Source organism: Vicugna pacos, chromosome 6 (genome assembly GCF_048564905.1).
Source record: "Vicugna pacos chromosome 6, VicPac4, whole genome shotgun sequence".
Classification (NCBI taxonomy): Eukaryota; Metazoa; Chordata; class Mammalia; order Artiodactyla; family Camelidae; genus Vicugna; species Vicugna pacos.
Window position 1 is genome coordinate 82910263 of NC_132992.1, and position 18473 is coordinate 82928735.

An 18473-nucleotide genomic window follows, 5' to 3' on the forward strand; every position below is an offset into this window, starting at 1 on the left:
AGCATATTTTTATATGCTTATTTGCTATCTGAGTATCTTCTTCAGCAAGGTGTCTGTTAAAGTCTTTGGCCTAGTTTTTAATTGGGTTTTTGTTTTCTTATTGTTGAGTTTTAAGAGTTCCTTGTACATTTTGGACAACAGTCCTTTACCAGATACGTATTTTGAAAATATATTCTTGTATGGTTAATATTCATTTATCATTAATTAATATTTCTATTGCTCTTCATACCCTCCTATGTCTCTAAGCTTTGATCTGGGATAATTTTCCTCCTGTCCAAAGGATGCCCTTTAGTATTTCCTTTAAGATAGATATGCTCATAATAATTTTCTTTTAATATTTTTACTTTTTTCCCTTCATTTCTGAAGAATCTTTTAGGTAGATATAGAACTCACAGTTAACAGTTGTTTTCTTTCAGCAACTTGAAGATACCATCCATCTCCTTTTGACTTCTATTGTTTCAGCTGAAGAATTGATTGTCAATCTTATTGTTGCTCCTTTGAAGATAAGAGGTACCCTCTCCCCTAGCCCTGACTGCTTTTCAGCTTTTCTCCTTGTTTTTATTTTCAGAACTCTTACTCTGTTGTTCCTAGGTGGAGTTTCTTTGTACTGGCCCTGCTTGGCGTCCCAGGGTTCTTGATTCTGCAACTCTGTCATTTCTTAGTTTTGGAAAATTCTCAGTCATTTTTTTCCCCAATTATTTCTTCTGACCCATTTTTCTCTCTCCCCACCTACTGGAAGTCCAATTACCTGTATATTAGGCCTTCCTACTGTATTTCACATATCTTTAAAATTCCTGTATTTACTTTCCATCATTTTGCCTCTCTGTGCTTTATTTGGGTATTTTCTTCTGCCTTATATTTTCGTTCACTCTCTCTTTAACTATAGCTACTCCATTGAATCCATCAATTTTTAACAGCTTTTTAAAGTATAATTATCATACCATAAAATTCACCCACTGTAAATGTATACGCAGTGATTTCAGCATATTAGTTCAGCTGTGCAACCATCACCATCACCATAATTCAGTCTTCGAGAATTTCTATCACTCCCAAAATCTCATCTGTTTAGCTTTTTACTTCAGTAGCTATATTTTTCACTCCTATGTTCTTATTATAATTTTCAGTTTTCTGGCTAATTTTTAAGTCTTATCTTTTAATCCTTTGAATATATTAATCGAAGTTATTTTAGACACCGTATCTGATCAATTCACTATCTGGATCCCTTGTAGGTATACCTTGGTTGTCAATTTTTTCCCCTTGGTTTCTGATCATGCCTTGTTTTCTCATACATCCAGTTGTTTTCATTGGGTGACAGATATAGTTCATGAAAAACTCTAGTGAACATGAGGTTCTGGAAGATGTATCTTCCTCCAGAGAGGATTCTTGCTTTTGCTTCTGGCAGGCATCTAAGCCAGTGACACTAATCTGAAAATATTTTATTTTTGGCTTCATTCCCTGTGAGAGTTTTTTCTATTTCTAGTTCATCTTGACTCAGGGTTCCAAGTGAAAGCTGAGGTTGTTTACTAGGGTTTCTGCTCCTTGGCAGGACCTAACTACAGCTACCATGCCCCTAATCTCACGAGTCTGTTGAAAGCTCTGCTAGTTTTCTTAGTCTCTTAGCCACTACTTTTGGAACCGATAATTGTCTCAAAAGGAAGATCCGAAAGCTGGACTCACTTCTCAGGTGAAGGGGCTCTCCTTACCCCAGATTTTAGCTCTGCAATTCTTCATTATCTTGATGGCTCTCCAATGCCTCCAGGTTGACTCTTTTTTTCTTTTTAATTTTAAGCAGCTTTCTCAGCAGAAGAGTTGGTCTGAACAAACTTGATCTACTATTGATTGCTTAACATACTGATTACCATTGTAAGTAAGGTGACCATGATTTATCATACAAATCAGAATGCTTTTGAAAATGAAAGGAAGCAGTATTAGTGATTACACTGGGGCAATAGACATGCACCCAAACTATCACAAAGAAATCAGGATATATGGCCACCCCAGTAATAATGCATGGAGTACTTTGCTTAAAAAATGTAAATTAATCTAAAATTCACATTGGCCATATCAAGGATATGGAGGTCTTGTTCCTTTCCTTTGTAGTGACTGAATATTTGGTATTAAGGATACAAATGAGCCCTTGCTCAATGTGGGAAGACACTATTCAGGAGCCCATTGTACCTGTAGACAGAATTTACTGTTCCACCCAGAATACTAGCTCATGGGCTCTATATCTCATTAGTGTCCTTGACTGACATCTGGTACCTCCAAAAGAGTAGTTTTCAAACTTTTCCAAGCAAGAGAGAAATTTTTCTGAGAAATAATTTCCAAAAAGAACACTGTGCACCACCCCCTCCTGATCTCTTTTATTAGAAATTCTGTACTCTGCTCTCATCTACCAGAAATTCTATGACCTGTTCCATGAAGGAAGCATCATAGTAAGTGAAAGGACAGCTCTGTCTTGGCTTTTGAGGATTATCCACCTGGGTCATCTTCTAAAGTGAACTCCTCTGGGTTGAAGAGTTATTCTCTGACCAGTGCCAGAGCTAAGCCCAAGAAGCGATTCGATCGAATAAAACATGGTCAATACCTAAGTACAGACTCACCACATCTTGTATTTTGCAGCCTGACCCTTCCTGGAATTTTGACGATGCTATTCAGAATACACTTCCTCTTCTTCATCTGCATATTTTAGATGGCTTGATTCGAAACAATGTTTTGTATATACACAGCCCAACCTTTTTCCAAAACACAGGCTTTATCAGCATATAAAGTAATTTGCCACATGCATTGTGTTCGCCTCTGAGCAGGTGGATAATAGATTAGTTAGACTTATTAAGATGTCAGTGTATTTTCCCATCCACAGCACACTGCAGTAGAGAAAGAAGACTACTCAATGAAAAGAAAACAACATGATTCCAACAATTTAGCCCAGGTCCATATGCCATTCTCATTTACTAAGACCAATAGCAACAGAAAATAAAAATAAAGCACTGAAAACAGTGAACCTAGCAACAAAGTAACAGGTTAAACTCAAGTAGAGAGTGACACTGAGGCCAATAACCCAGGGTCCAGTTCAGCTGAGATTATCTGTGGCCCTGAAGAATATCTGAGAGCTAAATTCCTATACTTGTCGCTAAATACTGGCTTGGACAAAGGTCGGCCTCCCTAAGCAAGACGGAAAACCAAAGGAAAAAGCAGGGCAAGGTCTCTACTTAAGGACCTGAGACAGCACCAAGCCTTTTTTTTCCCCACATCATACAAATAACTAGAACCTCACCATCACTGTATCAATCACAAAGCCGACTATAAAGGTCTTTCTCCACTCAGAGCAGTTTGTCTACACCCCTCATCTAACCACCTCTAGGGAAGAGTCTGACCTGTATTGCTCATCTCCCAGTACTCTGTTTCTCAGCAATATGTAGAGCTCCATATACCTCAACAGACATTTCCAGAATGACTGAATGAATTCTCCTAACAACCCAGAAGGAGCTGAAGGGGCTGATTTCAACATTACAGAAGAAACAATTGAGACACATTAAACTGACCCCCCACGGAAATGCCACTATTGTTTGTAGTGCCCCGTCCAGACTCCAGGGGGTTAGGTTTTTCTCCATATTTTTATTTTGACAAATTTCAAATCTAAGAAGACAAGTTGAGGGACTAACATCATGAAGAAGCGGCAGACCACAATGCTGCATCCTTAAATATGTTCGAACAAGAACATTCTCCTTTCATTCAGAGGTTTACTTTTTTTTTTTAGACCATATGGCATGTTCAAAACTGAGTGGTGGGGACATTTTTCAAGAGCCGAGCACAAAATTCACACCTTCAAAGAACTTAGCTGGGGATTTAAACTGTACAAACGTGAAATGATTCAGGATTATTCAACCCTAAACTCGAGTGGCACTGATGATAAGTGAAATAGGAGCTCAGAGAAGTGAGAAAGCAGGTTGGGCTGAAGTGTCAGAGAGGAAATACATGGCAGAAACAGACTAGCTATTTATTAAACCTGTTTCTTCTCCGTCCTATACACACATCCAGACTACCTTTCCCAGCAACCTGTCTCTGCAGTCAGATGTGGCAGTCTTACCCAGAATTAGCTGATAGAAAGGAAAGTGGAACGTGCCACATCTGGGACTGACTGGTAAAAACCTGCCACTCAAGAATCTCCACCGCTTTGCCTTTTTTAGCCAGTGTGATCCAAAAAAGCACAATGACCTTGGGAGCCATAGCTTGAAATTGGCGGAGACACAGGAAGAAAGGGGCTGGTTCCCTAAAGCTCCACCTGCATGGGAGCCACCCCCTAGTCAGGACACCCATCTTGGATATGTAAGGAATAAACATCTATTGTTTCAGTTCATTGCACTATGTTAGGCTGGCTGAAGCCACTAGTGTTACCTCAACTAATATCAGTTAGATCTTAAATTGCCTTTGAATACGTGCGGAAGGAAGTAACGGTTTGAAAATAATGATTGTGTTTTCCCTCTATTGCTTTCTGCACATATGATCTTCACCCTAGTTGTCCAGAGACATTCATACACTAGGGACTATTAGGACTGTTAAATAAGGAATACAAAGAGAAAGGATGGATGTTCCTTTTCTGCTGGTCTGGCAGAATAGATACCTCTCAAATCCTCTGAAAACAACCAAAAATGGTGGACAAAATATTTCCTCAAAAATAGTTTGAAATGTGTTTATAAGCTGACAGAAATATGAGGAACACTCAAAGCACAATACTTTTTTAAGTACAGTCAGTTACAATGAGTCCATTTCTGGTGTACAGCACAATGCCCCAGTCATGCGCAGCATAATACTTTTTATCAGCTTTGATAGGAAAGGCATTTAACAAACTGGGAGAACTCAATCTCCTGGTTTTACAAGTTAGCAGGGCTTAGGGAACAGCAGATAAACTTGCTGGCACTGACAAAGACAGGGCCCACCAAGGTACAAAATATAATAGGAGATGCCCTGCAAAGATAGGACTCCAACGTGCTATCGGCACTGCCCATCTCAAAAATGAGTGCCGAGTAGAGGGGAGAGAGTCTTTACTGAAAATCTGTAACCACAAGACCATCCTCATATGGGTTTTGAGTATGAATTGATTATGTGGTTGGTCCCCAAAACCTCTAGTGGAGAATTTTCAAGTCCTTGTTTTGCAGATTGGCACTTGGCAAAAAAATCTAGTGAAATTCACCTTCAATTCAAACCTCAAATCATTCCCACTGATACAGTCTCCAAAAAGAAAAAAAAAATAGAAGAGGACATAGTAAAATTAAACAAAGTAAATTAAAAGCCATAAACACATACATGCATAAGGAAACAAAGCATCGTGAACATCAACTAGCAGAAAAACGAGGCAGTAGAACTAAACCCATAGACTTCCAATTTTTAAATTATCAACTAACATAATATTGTATGTCAACTATATTTCAGTTTTTTTTAAAGTCTAAAGAATTACCTGACACACAATATAAAATAAATGTTTAAATAAATAACAGAAGGAAACAAGTATGTAAACCATAAGATTAAACAGATTAGATACAGGAAACTAAAAAAGACTGAAAAAATTAGCTATGCTATAGCACATAAAGACGTTACAGAGAGAGAAGCAGACAATATGAAAAGAAAGTTAAAACACATAGAAGAAAACAAATGTCTAACCTATACCTAATTGAAAATCCAGAAGAAGAAAAAAAAGAGCACAGAGCAGGGAGAATCTTCCAAAACTGATGGAAAAAAAAAAAAAATCAACCCATAAGTTCACAGAGCAAAACAAAAAATCTTACACAAAATAAATACATAAAAAGAAATTCACATCAATAGACACTTTGTAATAAAACTGCAGAATAGATCAACTGTAAAGATAAAAAGAATATCTTCAAAGCAGCCATAAGTCACTCTTTAAAAATGAATACCTTTGGTGGCAATTGGCAACTAGATTTAGCATTGATTTCTTAATTAGCAGAAATCAGAAAACAATGGAACATCTTTAATGTGTCAAGAGAAAATAACCAGAATTTTGTACCTAGCACAAAAATATTTTATACCTAGCAAAACTATATTTTAAGGAAAATAAAGGGAAAGAGTGAAACTTTTCCAACCAACAGTAACTGAAATAGGTCTCCCTCAACTGATCCTCATTAAATGAAATCTATGAAGAAACATGATTTGAGGGGAGGATACAAGGTGGGCAAGGAATTATAAGCAAAGAAAGTAGTAAGGAGGTGGATAAACAAACATTCCTATTTTAAAATGACAATGTCTAACCTATGAGGCTGAAAAAAACACAAGATAAAACTAAAACTCTGGGCAAAATGGGACCTAAGCTAGTCGGGAGGTGTGGGGAGTGGTAATGACTGGAATTTAATGGTCTAAGGTTCTTGCATGGTCTAGGAGGAGAGGAAAGATATTAATTCACTTTATACTTTTAAGTATGCATGCTAAAATTTCTAGAGAACTACTAAAAGAATAGCAATAGAATGTAAAACTTCCCAATTAGTATAGAATAATATATGAAATCAAGAAAAAAGTCAAACAATTCAAAAGAAGGCAAGAAATGAAAGGAAAAGAAACATGGAGAGGTAGAATAAGTGGAAAGAATACAATAACGTGAAGGAATAAATGAAATAAATCTGAAATTACAATAAACATAAGTGAATTACATATTTCATTTAAAAGATATTTACAGAGTACATAAAAACAATACCCAGCTTTATGTCACATATAAAAGATACATCTACGATATTAGGATGCAAAGAATTGGGTTTTTTTTAAGGACGGAAAATGAATTAGCAAAAACTAATAATAAAGAAGCTGATTATATCCTGCTGTTGTCTACTGTTGTTGCATGGACACCAGAAAAAAATACACTATAAGACAAAAAGCATTGTAAGAGTTAAAGTGCACTACTTCACAATGACTTTAAAAGATTCAGTTCTCCAAGAAGATAGAAGATTTCTAAATGTGTATATACTGAATAGAATGACTTCAAAATATATCAAGAGAAATGATAATCTATCATCTTAGAGATTTTAATACACTTCTCTCAGTGAAAAAATAGATAAAGTTAGGATAGTGGTCACCTTGCAAAGACAGTAACTTAGGGGCATAAGGGGACCTCCTGGGTGCAGCTAATGTTCTAAGTGCTGGTTACATGGGTGTGTTCACTTTAAAAATCTGTCTACAGATGTAACTGTAGACATAAATATACACACTATATATTTACATATATATATCTATACTATATATCTCTATATACTACAAATGGGGTGTGTGTATATATATATATATATATATATATATATATATATATATATATATATAAAATGTTTCCATTCATATGAAAGCATGTACAACTAAACTACATATAGTTTCAGGATTTAAAAAAAAAAAGTATGTGGTAAAATTATAAAGAAAAACAAGGACACAAACTAGAAACAACACACTTCACATCTACTCACTCACTTCCAAGTTCCAGTTTGACCATTCTTAGCTGCAAGGGAGTCTTAGAAATGCAGCAGTTAACGGACATAGGTGGGAATCAGTAGACTCGTAGCCTTGAATGTGGGTCTTTCTCCTGGGACAGGATTTTCCCCTTTTAACAGGAGTCTGAAGGACTCAGCTCAAAGAATTGACCTGAAGGCAGTGGAAGATGCAGCTTTCACCCACGAGGGACAGTGAAGTCCCTGATCTTTCTGACCGGATGGTAGAAGAAGGAGATGGTGGAGGGGAAGTGAAAGAAAAACCCACCCCTCCTGGGTCCAGTTAACAGTGGGAAAGAGAAAGGAAGGAAGAGAAGAGGACAGTGGAGTGGTTCGCTGCTTGTCCTGGCTTCTCCCGGGGGATTCCACCTCCTGATGGAGTAGGTAACTCTGGGCGCAGAGGCATGTCCTTGTGCCCATCCCCCTCATCACTTGGAGCTCTAGCAAGAGACGGCCTGCACCAGCCTAGAACACAGCTTCCTCAGCCTGGCACTGCAGCCTGGTCAAGCAGGGGGAGCCGTGAGGTGGGGCGCCTCGGGTGGGCTGTGCCAGAGGAGAGGAGCCCTTGTAAAGAACACCAGACCAGTGCGCTTGGTGGATGATGTCACCAACACTCAGGGTTTGTTGCCACCAAACCTGAGGTTGGACCCAGTCAGCAGGGAATAATGCCACATCAAGTTCTGATAAAGCCAAGAGGATGACCAGATCAACTTTTTTTTGCAAACTGCAGGTCACTTATTGGGTCCCAGCTGTGGTTTTTTTTCATTAAATAAAATAGAATGGAAGAGATCAGAGTACATCAAGGGTAGCAAGACTATAAATATCTTGTAAAACTTCTATTTCAGCTATACACATTATTTTGTAAAAACCTTTGTGTCATCTGTCCGTATGTGTTTACTGCCATCTCATGCAAAGGTATCTCTGTTTTACTCTGAGTCCTTGAAAACCAATGGACTAGACTATGTGTTATAAGAGCCACAGACTTCAACAGCTAATATAGAACAGGCAGCACCTGCGGGCAAGAGACATCGCCCCTGGGAGCCAAGGCCACCCTCGTCCTTCGTAAGAAGTAAAAGAGAAGAGTGCACATTACACCCTTTCCCGCACGCTCTGTCGTCACGGGCAAAGACGGGGGGCAGCATGAAGGAATGGATACTGTTTTCCTAGGAAGACTGAGGCTTATCTTAAGGGACTATTTAGATTATCAGATCACAGCAGGTTTTCAAATGGATGAGATCAAATGTTATTATTCTTTTTCCTGATAATCAACGAACGGGTGTTTGCTAGGGAGGAAGGTTTGCTGCAGACAATATGAACAAACTACACTTTCTCTGCATATCAGAGTTGCAAAGTGGGAGAAACTGGTGACTCTACAACGTGTGTACAGTGAGGAAGAAGAAGGTTGTGGGCAGGGGACAATATGAACAAAGGCAGGGGACTTGGAAGGAGTAAGGTAAGATTGGAGATGCATAAACTCTGACCAGATCTGCGGGCATTTCCTGAGCACTAACGGGTAGGGTCAGATTATAGAAGGTCTTGAAAGTTAGGCAGGGGAGGACAGACTCGGTAAGGAGAGCCACAGGGAGTCACCACAGGTTCTTAGTAGATGAGGGACATGACGCAACAATAACAACATAAAAATAAAAACAGCTATGATAATTTAAGTTGTAACTATATGTCAGGCTCTGTGCCACGGGCTTTATCATCAGCTTTCACAATCATCCTTTCAGGGTTACCACATTACTGAGTCTTATTTCCATATTCCTGAGTCTTAGGTTAAGGTCTTACAGTTGTAAGTAGGTTTGAAAGCAGGAAGTCTAACTTCAAAGGCCATATTTCTAGAGTGGTTTAGGGACAGAAGCCTTCCGGAGGACAGGGGAAGGGAAGGAGCCAGGAGGGACAGAGCACCTTGGAGGTCCCCCACGGTACTCCTGGAGTGAGGAGCCAGAGCGCAAGCTGAGGAGGTGATCACAAGGTGGATTTCCAAGAAATCAGCAAGAGCCTTGGAGATAAATTAGGTACATGGCATGTAAAACAAGTGGCTGTCCAAGTTTCCCAGCCTGGGAAACAAGGATTATGGTAGTAGTAGAGAAAAACAAAACAAAAACACACACAACAAAATAAGTGCCCTTAATGAAAACTCGGCCTGAATGCCTGGAGTCTGAGCTTTGCCACTTCTCTTGTTCCCACTTCTCATACCAAAAACCACTCTCTCAGGATCTTCATTCACTTTAGGGTTTTTGCTTTTGTTTTTGTTTTTGTTTTGTGGCTGGCTTTTTTTTTTTTTTAATGGAGGTACCGGGGATTGAATCCAGTTTTGAAGTTCGGAGGGTCATGAGAAATAACTCTTCTAAATCACCCACAGTTCCAAGACTGGAAGGCAGTGAGAAGCCAGGAGGGTCACTGAGGCTGCAGATGCCCCGGCCATGCCGCCTTCAGGCCTGACTACTCAGTGCATGCAGCCCAACCTTCACCTGGACCAAGGGCATCAAGTCCCTCCCCTGAAAACCTCATCTGTAAACTACCCACCCTCGCGTCCTCCTTGCAGGGCCAGCTTCTAAAGTAAAGCAAAAGGCGTAATACCTGGAAGAAGGAATTCAGGGAGGGTATCACTTCGATCTGTTGACATCAGCTTAGAACATGAACTTCAAAGGGGCCACGTTTGAGGATACCTCCAGTTTAAGGAGCCGATCAGAGTTATGGAGTAGATGGTTGGCTCTCCTACATCCCTATCACAGGGCACAGTTCCTGGTATGCAGTAGGTACTCAATAACTGTTCATTGAATGCATGGACGCATGGTTTGTTTCCCCAAATTGGTGTCTATATGTCTTTAGCACTTCCCTAGATCAATTCTTTAAAATGATTTCACTTGTGAAATCCGTGAAAGGACACATGTGAAATATGAATTAGCTCCATTCAAGTTCTGAGCATTCACCTGAAGTTCAAGAGAATTAGAAATTACCAGGCACCTGCTTCCCTGAAAACGTCCACATTAGTTTCACCACTGGTTCCAACTAGTCACACGCATACCAGGCATCGTGGGATGCCCAGGTGAAGATTTAACCTGTCCTTTCCCCCTTGGCTAGCATGAGAGCAGAGCTCCTTCCTTAGATGAAGTCAGACTAACCTAGCTCCTCTTGGTCTATGTAAACCCATGTGGAGTTTGTCTGATTTACGGGTAGCAGGAGTCCCAAGAAAGGGACACTGACATCCTGCTAATCTGACCACTTAAGCCAGTTGTTTTTTTATTGGGAAAAAAAAGGAAGAAAGGTGGCATCATTGTATCTGCATCTCTGAGTTTTTGAGCAGTTCACATGAATTATAAAAGACAAAGTTGTCTAGGAAATCTGTTTTTGTGGATGCCACCAACAGAAATTCTAAGTGTAATATTTGGGTAATTCAAGAAAATCATATCCCTGTGGTAGAAGCCTCTTGTTTACCAACTGGGTGAATGTGCTCAGGGATGCATGAAGGGAAATTCAAAAGGTGAAGATGAATTACAGAAGATAATCTCTGACAAGGGAACTCAGAAGTTCCTCCCATCACTAGTGGTCAGACATGGGAACAAAGAACATCAAGAAGCAAAACCCTGCTTCTTGTCAAAATCACAACAAATATTCCCCACCACACCCTGCAGTTTTTCCCAGGAGGAGACTCCATTTCAGGCATGGAAGGGGGAGTCATTAACCCTGGAACAGAAACAGAGGAGCAGCTGTGAGGTAGCCAGTGGGGTGGAAAATGCCTAGAATGTGGAGTCAGGGGGCCTCAGGGTGAGAACAAGTTGGCTATTAAAGAGTGTGTGGCCCTGAAAACATAACTACCTCAGTTTCTTAATCTGTAAAATGGGGCATTCATGCGTATTATTACTATTTATTACTAGTACTAGTGAAACAGGAGGGAAGGGGGCAGGGCACAACCATTAAAAGAATGACACAGCACCTGAGGATAGGACATAAACTGGTTAGAACCATCTAGGCCAAAGACGGCGGAAGACTGGACTTCCAGTAGACATTGAGCCTCATTATACACTCATTGTAACACATTAGCATGCTAAATGACACACCCACAGGCACCATGACAGTTCCCAGGCTGGCCCATAAAAGGCCTAAAAATAGGTGGTGGCCCAATTCCTGGAAGTTCCTGACCCTTCTCCAAAATAGTTGGAATAATCCTCCCACTTGTTAGCATATGAAATTACCCAGCCCACAAAAACAAAACACCCCCACACCTTGGGGCATCTGCCCCCATGCCCTGGGGCCACTCTCCTTTCTGAGACTAACACATTCTGCCTATGGAATGAGTATCTCCTAGGGCTGCTCGCACTTCCCAAGAAGATCCCGTCTCCTGGGGCCTCCCTTGCCTACTGAGACCCTGCACTGTCTATGGAGTATGCATCTCCCAGAATAAATCTACTTTCACTTGACTATGCTTGTTCTTGAATTCTTTACTACTCGAAGCCAAAGACCCTCACTTGGCAGGGCACGTCACAGGGACTTGGCTGAGACCTAGGTCACAGCCATTTTTTCGTGCCCTGTTTTCCTACAACAGTAGTAGCACATTAATACTAGATTATTATAAAAATCAACAGAGACAGCACCTGGCCAGCGGAAACCCCTTATCAGTTTGATGTGATTTTTCTGTATTACCCAGTATTGCCAAACTTAACATAAGCAGCTTACTTATTTTCCAAGAGACCATACAAAATGCTAAATCCAGTCCCATGAAACAATACAACTGCCTTAATTTAGAGACATTATTAACTAGTTGTTAAACGGTAACAGTTTTCATTTTAAAGGCTGCAAAAGTGCTGAGTTTGAAGAGAGATATTTGAAGTTATCTAAAATCTGAACTTGTGTAACATACTAAAGTCACCTCTTCAAGTAGGACTTGCTACTTTCTGAATCTTCAGAAACTGTGTTATCTGCAAAGGTGGCGGACACACTCTGTATAAATATTTGGAGTCCTCCATTAACAACGTCAGCAATTTCCTGGTAACTGAAATGCATCCTTGAGTTCCAAAACAAAGTCCCTGAGAACATCGGAGGGTAAGTGCTCACTCAGGGAGAACCCCTGGTCAACTACCAAGAATAAGGCTCCAACAGTTTCCTATGGCTGTACGCTCATGCAGGTGCAAGGAGGAGTAAGATAGCTTTAAACAGCCTATACATGAAAAGCTTTATTCAACACAATTCAACAAACAAAAGTTAACCACAGTCATTTTCATCCACTACCACAGCCAACTATTTTGTGCTTATACTAGTTTCATCTTTGAAGAGGAAATATTTTCTTAAAAAAAGTCCCAGCACAAATTGTTGGAAGATCTGTGGCTTCCCAGAATATTGACTATTTTCATCGCCATCTGAGACACTGTGTAGGTAATAGTAACATGCTAATGAGCATAGTGGAAGTAACAGGAGAAAGCAGACAGGGGGCTGTCCTTTCTAATTCCATGAGCTCCCCAACTGGGCAGCCTCCAAGGAAGAACGCAGGGAGGTTGGCCGTGGCCATGAGAAACACAACGCAACTACAGTTTGCCTGAAGTCTCTGCTGATGACTCCTTACCCAGCATGTGTGAATCTAGTGGTTGTGAAAGTTAATAAGAGTGGAAGTGAAGGGGGTCCTCTTGTCCACCACCCCTAGAAATCTTAATATTTATGGCTTCTGGGAGGTACAAAAGGAGAACTGAGCTCAATCTCAATACTGCCATTTCAGTAAGTCTCATAACAGGAGATAATGTGAATATATTTGATGATATTCAAATATCATCTGTGTGTTATCATTTTACTCAACACTCAAAACACGACTGTGTCTGCCAAGCAGATTATATAGCTTGGCAAACTTTCATTTCATGAATGACACTTAATATGAAATAATTTTCACTGACAAACAGAATAACTGTGATATAACAGATCTTGTGGTGGGACTAGAATAAATCCATGCATTCCAGAACAATGATAACCAACTAACTTCAAACGCCTCCATGCGGCGTTCCTATAACATGTAAGGGCCCTTTGAAAACATTATTTCCCCTTCCCCCATGACAGACTGGCCCAGGGCTCTTCCATACATATGGCCCATCCACTCTTGTGCTGTGTCCAGAATGGCTTACTAGAGCCTATGGTCTGCCATTCTTCCTTGCCACTCTGAGCAAAGCGCCCTGTTAAACTGTCAAGGCAAAAGTCCCCTCTTTGGCTCAGAGGTTCCAGGACGCTACAGGTAATTCCCTTGGGCCTTCTTTAGAGAATATTTGGGACACTTTCAAAGCAGCGGTTTTCAAACAGTTCACAGGTACTGGAACCCTGGAGTTCTAGGGTACGCCACAGGCACGGCCCAGGAGAACGGAGCAGATTCTGGGCTTCCTGGGTCTTGGTTCCACCAAATCAGCTCTGTTTTTATTCCACTCATACATTAGGGTCTTGCATAAGATTCCATTTGGTGCTAAATATAAAACCAAAAGGACGTCTTCAAAAATGCGTGAAAACCATTGCCTCCCTCAGGCCCTCCTACCCCGCTCCCCAGGCGGTCCCCTTCAAATAGAGGTTTAGGTACTACTCATTTTCCTTTCCTGGCATGTGGTTGGTATTCTGAGCTAATTATTAGAAATTTGGCACAGTCATCAAAAAATGCCAACTTCAGTGAATGTCTATGTATCTGACAACTGAAAGTGAATTGGAATTTTATTGAACATCTTGTTAACGTAAATTGGTAAAATAAGTTGCACATAGCAGTATAATGATCAATTTTTCTAATCTCAAAGTCAAAAATCAACAGAAATGCCAAACATTTGGAGTCATTTAATTGGACTCCTCAAAGGTTCATTTAAAAATGAACTGTTCTGAGCAAACTATTTGACAGACAATGGAGCATGAAGGCAGATTCTAGAAACTAACAAATCCCATTCATTTCCTTCAGTTTGTAAAAACAAGCAACTGACATGTTTCCTGCCAATGAACACAGTTGAAGATAAGAAAGTTCCCAACAGGAAATCCTTTGCTAAAAGAGAACAGTTGTGCTATTAAATTTAACTTTTTTTTTTACCAAATCTCAATCAGTTAAATATCTGATAACATGGGGTCATGAAATATATACTAAATCACCCCCAGTGATGCTATATTGCTTCTGAAGTCTGTATTTCCTATGACATCGATGCAGGATATTAAATAAATATTACAATATAGTTAGGATTCTTTCCGCCTCCTCTCCCCCATCCCATGCAATTAGTTGATGAAAACAAGGGGAATTTTCTGCTTTTTCAAAAGCTCAAAGTGTTAGTTAAATGAGATTTAAAATTGACCATTTTCAATTATGATTAAGCAATACAGTGCTATAAATCATCATGACTGTAAGAAGGATATTTCTAAATGAATATCAAGCACTTAAAATTTAATGACTCCCACTGTCAAGATCAGAAAAATATAAGAAATGCAATGGCTTTATATTTACAAGCTTCAGTGTTGATCCCCAAAGTCAACATTAAGCCCCCTTGGTTATTTTTCACTTAGCAAAGTGAAAGGGGGAGATCTCCAAACTTTCCTCCTTTCTTTACTCTCAATAAAGCACTACAAGACATTGAAAATATTCAGTCTTGATTTGGGGAACCTCTCAATTCTCCTAAAAACTAGGATAGCACACTTCTCCATCCACAGAAGAAGAGGAAACTTTTCTCAGTGAACCGAGTAGTAGTAACTGTAGTTTTGAAACAGCTCTTATTTCTGTTTAGGACTGTCCTTTCCCTGCTGAGCTACTGAGAACACCCTTCCTTCCCAAAGCACCAGGCAGAGTTTTCATTTATCCATGCACTTGCAGCCTTAGAGCAAAATCCAAAATGCCACAGCTCTTGAAATTCAATTGCTACAGTTCAAGTTGGACACCTCTTGCAAACAGAAACTCTTCATTACACCATCCCCAGACAACTTCATCCACAGGTGACTGTCTCGTCTTTACAGCCCCACAAAGAGTTTGGTCCTAACAGCAGACGCAGGAATCAGTTTGCTTCCACAATTAGGTGATCAGATACATTCTTCTTAGCCTTTCCTGGTGCAACTCAGAGGTAGCAAAATGCTAAGCAAGCATGTGTGCTCATCCTTGCTTGAAGCCCTTTTCCTCACATAGTCTCAATCAAAATACAGTTATGAAATCCAGGAGACTGCATTTTTGGTTGTTGTTGTAAAATGACCTTGATTTGACAGGCACCAGTTCAGGTTTCAACAGATGCTGTGGGAAAGCTTACAGAAGCCAACATGTTCTCCAGGCATCTGTGATGACATGCAGGGGTTTTTTTTCTTTTTTCTTTTTTTTTTAAGTGGTGGTTATGGTAGTGTATGTGTGTTGGGGTGGGGGTAGGGGGTTACTCTTCTCAGTTTCCGTGACAACCATGTCTCTACTCACGGGTTATAAGACACCATCCACTTCCTGTGTCTAAATTTTTCAGCCAATCAGAAAAGTGTTTATAAATTTAACAACTTCTGGGACCGTGATTCTTTAATTAGGGTGTTTTAAGGCTCAAATGGAAGTGGCCACCGGCCTTATATTTTTCATCTTATGGAGAGAATATTTCACTGTATCCACTAATTCATACTTTTTTGATTGTTTGCTCTTCATTGCCTTTTTCTTTCCCCATTACAGACTTAAATTTAATGCGTGATACACGCTAATAATGCACCAGACACTTAAATTATCAAAGATAATCGCCAAGCATTCATCTACTGATGGTGCTATGATCAAAAAGAAAAAAAAAAAGTTACAAAAAAAATTCTAAGTTGAACAACTTCGCATTCTACAACTCCTGAGGAGAAATCATCGAGAATATATTGTAAAGTGATACGTCTATAAATGTAATCTAGTAGCTGACGTCCGCAAAGAAATTTGTCACCAAAATGGCCTACTTTATCTGGATAGAAGCAACAACAAAAAAATTAAACACAAAGGTATCTCAAGCAAACTGCACCCGAATTAAAAGTCAGGCTAGCAGGAATTGTGCACGAGAAGGCTACGCTGGGATTACAGCGTGCTTTTAAACGAAGGTTTGGGGTGAATGTTTTCCTAAGTCTCCATCGCACTGACCAATCAGCGTGAGAGGAGAGCGGGCTGTAGTCATTTGTGCAGTCTTCCGAGCTCTGCGCTCTCCGAGCTGCTCTCCCTTCTCCGAGGCAGAGCTGGCGATCAATGAAAAACAGGGAACAAAAGGAATATAACAGGACGTCTTCCTTAGCTAAGGAAAATGCTTCCCTTTTTTTTCCTCAATGAGCCGGTCGCACCCTGCCTACGACAGCTCCACACGGGAGCTCCCAGCAGACCAGCCCCTTCGGCTGAAGCACATTTTACATTTGCAATCATGTGTCCCAACTGCTGGCAAATGTGTCACCTTAAGCACATCCTGTGACAGAGGGCTCCCCGAGCCCTACCAATTGAAACTAATAAATGAAAGAAATTAATAATCCCACAATTAAAAGCTGCCCAGAAAGACTGCATGTCCCTTCCCCAAATGTCAACCCAGGAGTACAAAGCATGAAAAATAGTCTCTTCAGCCTCCCCAGCCAGTAATCATGGTTTTCTCCTCAAAACAATGTTTCTCCAAAAAGAGAAAAATTCTTCCTGCTCTCAAACGAAACTCTCATCAGCATATGTCATATCAGGATAACCAGATACAGTATTTGAAGAGAGGTTTAAACTGCCCACAGATTTGACACTCTGTTTATAACTGATAGCAAAACAGTTGCGACAGCAATGCTGTAAACTCTGCCCGAGCCAAACTCCACATTTAACACGTTAGTTCCTTGAAAATAAAAGTAATGCCTGAGAAGCCCACAGAAGTAAAGACCTAGGAAGTAATTAACACAATTACATCAATTATTGGACTTTTTAAAAATTATCCATTTGTCTGCTATTTAAAAATGAAAAAAAATTTTAACGACTATCCACAAATTCCTGAGAAACTTTTTTTAAAAATGAACTTACTTTCGAGACAAAACTAATGAAAATATGCAACTTGCCATGCCTGGATCTTCCCCATTTGGACTGCATGCTATAAATCAATCTGAAACCAGGTGGAAATACGGGGGCAGACACCTTAAAAAACCAAAAGGTGCCCCAAAATGCAGCAGCCTGAACAGTGAGGGCTTCTCGTGACAATGCTGAACCAGAGCAGAAGATCAGGCAGGAGGCAGGAAATGAGCCCCATTTTCGTTACCTTCGATCGCCTGCCCCCCCGCTGCTTCTCGCGGCCGCATTGGGGGGCTGCGGGCGGCGCTGGACTCGCGGGTGGCCCCGCCGCCGGGTCGCGCCGTCTCCCGGCCGAGCTGCAGCCGATCGCGGCCGGAACCCCGGCTCCAGCCCCGGCGCCCGCCCGGGGTCGGCGGCGTGGCTCCCACCCGGGCCCGGAGCCCTGCTGGGTCCTAGTGCGCGCCGCGCGCCCGCCGGCGGCTCAGTCTGCAGCCCGCACGTACGGCAGGCGGCTCGGGAGCACCGTGCGTCCCCGGGAAAACCGAAAAACCCGTCGGCCCCTTTCAAAACCAGACACCGTACTTGCGAATGAGCTGGAGCTTAAAGTCAAATCCCGGCCTCAGATGTTAAAAGAGAAACACTGGCGACAACTAATATCTGCAGCCCCAGTGTACAACGTGGGGCAGTAACTGATTTCCGTAGGTTCGCCTGGAGCACTTGTGATACTGTACGTTCACAGAGGGGAAGAGAGAGTGCGGGGTCTGTAAAGAGAGGTTTCAAAAATGTAACGCCAAAAAAAAAAAAAAGTTGAAAATTGTGTGTTTAAAAAATGTTTTAAAGAGTTTTCCAATGATTTTTTCCCCCAACACGTCCTTTTGCATTTTGCTTTCTCTTACTTTATCATACGCTATTTTAAATAACAATGGCCCATATGGCTAAACACGTAGTCATTTGATTTTCAAAAGACCTCAAAAATTGCATCAGAATATGCACTCATGTATCTCCCAAGAAATCAACGAGAAAGAATTAATGGTGGCATATGGTGTGCT

At 40.7% G+C, this 18473-nt stretch overlaps 1 protein-coding gene across 5 annotated transcripts in view; it reads right to left on the reverse strand.

The window, feature by feature from the left end:
- The window catches only part of FOXN3 (forkhead box N3), a 364903-nt gene extending 347065 nt beyond the window's left edge, over nt 1-17838 (reverse strand). For 2 of the 5 annotated variants that reach the window (XM_031679324.2, XM_031679322.2), the window contains exon 1: nt 17672-17837. The gene's annotated coding sequence lies outside the window, so the exon portion shown is untranslated. Of the gene's footprint in view, nt 1-17671 lie in introns of all 5 variants that reach the window. The other 3 variants (XM_072963566.1, XM_031679325.2, XM_072963564.1) reach the window with 2 other exon arrangements.
- Nucleotides 17839-18473: the final 635 nt, after the last annotated feature.